The sequence below is a fragment of the Labeo rohita genome, chromosome 22 (assembly GCF_022985175.1).
Source record: "Labeo rohita strain BAU-BD-2019 chromosome 22, IGBB_LRoh.1.0, whole genome shotgun sequence".
Taxonomy (NCBI): domain Eukaryota; kingdom Metazoa; phylum Chordata; class Actinopteri; order Cypriniformes; family Cyprinidae; genus Labeo; species Labeo rohita.
Genome location: NC_066890.1, coordinates 23,812,703 through 23,814,688, shown reverse-complemented (window position 1 = coordinate 23,814,688; position 1,986 = coordinate 23,812,703). Strand labels below are relative to the sequence as shown.

At 31.5% G+C, this 1,986-nt stretch overlaps 1 long non-coding RNA gene across 1 annotated transcript; it reads right to left on the bottom strand.

The window, feature by feature from the left end:
- Nucleotides 1-564: 564 nt before the first annotated feature.
- LOC127153881 (uncharacterized) lies at nt 565-1,661 on the bottom strand. Its single transcript, XR_007825358.1, has 4 exons — nt 1,335-1,661; nt 1,011-1,139; nt 755-873; nt 565-577 (listed from the first exon to the last, which is right to left on the bottom strand). It is a non-coding gene; the product is annotated as an uncharacterized LOC127153881 (long non-coding RNA).
- Between the last annotated feature and the right edge of the window lie 325 nt (nt 1,662-1,986).

Genomic DNA, 1,986 nt, shown 5'->3' with positions numbered 1-1,986 from the left:
TAAGCAAAGGTTTCATTTATTTTGATGCCACAAACCCAAAAATATTATAATTTCCTAACAGGGCAGCTATAATATACAGTATATGAAATATTCTAGCTATAATAAGTATTTGCTTTCTATTAATAAGAAATTTGTATATTTTTTCTGCCAATTATTAGAGTACTTTTAGATTAAATTTGAAGAGGAATATACAACTATGGCTGTTGATGCGTTAAAATAATTGTGATTAATTTCCAAACTTTTTGACATTTTCCATCTTTACAGCAGATTGAAGCAGTTACATCAATAAACGGCAGCACACTCAATCAAATTATGTTTTTCATTAATTCATTTTTAAAAAATTTTACCCAGTTTGAAAACCTCTGATCTTCTGAATGCTAGTATGTTAAACTGGCTAATGTTTTGCAGGTTAAATCTGTCTACCAAACAGTTTGTGGTTAGACGTTTGCATGAGCATCAAGAAAGTAGCATATGTGCAGCAAACACACGTTTATGGTTTTGGCGGCTTTAGGGCAGCATATATGACCTGGCTGATACAATTTTTTTGACGCAGCTTGGTAAAGTCGACTTCAGCATACTAAAAAAAAAAAAAAAAAAAAACCAAACAATGAGGAAAACAAAATGAGCATTTAAGGTGCAGTTGTCTCTGAAGCAAAATTAATGTTTTTAAATACTATCGTTGGAATAATAGATCAGCAAAAATCCTTGCTTACAGAAATACATTTTATACGTTTAAAATTTTCACATAATTTACCTGTAATTGGTTTGGGTCCTGATGCTGTTTTATAACTTGCATCTGCTGTAGATCAGTGTTAGATGGAGTTGATGTTTCTGCAGACTTTCTTTTTCCAACAACAAAAACTTTTACTAGCCCTAAAACAAAACTAGTTAGATTCAGTATTTACTAAAGGTTGTAATATTATTTTGTAAGTCACATACATGGCAAAATAACAATAAAATAGTCTGAATTAAAAAAAAAAAAAAAAAAAAGATGGCTGAAATTAACTCACCGATCACTACAATGATTAAAAGTCCATTCATCAGGGCAGATATGATTATAATAATCTGATATTGTGTTTGATTCTGATCAATAATCTCCACCGCTGTATGATTGTGACACTCAGTTAGTTGAGTTGATTCTGCAAAAAAAGTGTACACAGTCTGTTAAAGTAACAGTTATTACACTGATGATACAAAGTTTGTGATTTTGTAAAATTGAAAATTGTGATAATATATAAGAAATGAGTATCTAAAAAAATTGAAGCAGTAAATGACAAATGTAAAAGTAGTGATTAACAAAATCTCTTGATCACTGAAGGAGAAAATGAACTCACCAGTGATGTATATTCTGGTGCTGTTGCTGAGTTTTGGAGGTGTTCCTGATTTCATACAGTAATAAACTCCTAATTCATCAGCAGTCACATTATTTATAACTAGACGATGTTTAAACTGCACTGAATATTTATTTTTGAATGTTTTATTAGAGTAAAAAGGTGATGCTGTGGTTGACAGTGATCGTAGAATCAGTGTTGGAGGATCTGCTGTTTTCAGTAAAATCCAATAAACCTCCTTTTCATCAAGATCACAGTTTATGGTCACATTTGATCCCAGATCAGTTAGTAGATCTGACACTGCATACTGACAACAGATTAATACATCTACAATTAAGATAATAAAAAAATACATAAGCAAACATCATGACTAAGATTACCAGCTTAAAACAACAGTGAATCTATAACATGTAATAAACTTACAGAGCTGAAGCTGAAGGATCTTCATGATGTTGCTGTGAATAAAACAGCTAAATATAATGAAACCTTTCTCTCCTCGCAACTCTACAGCAGCTCTGAAACACAGGAAAGACAGGAAATCAGACAAAGTCACATTTGCTCTGATCACACTGTACACACTCTTTTCAACACCTAATGCCCCACCATGATCGTCACTTCATTAATCAATTTAAACATGTTTATTTTGTGTTTTAAA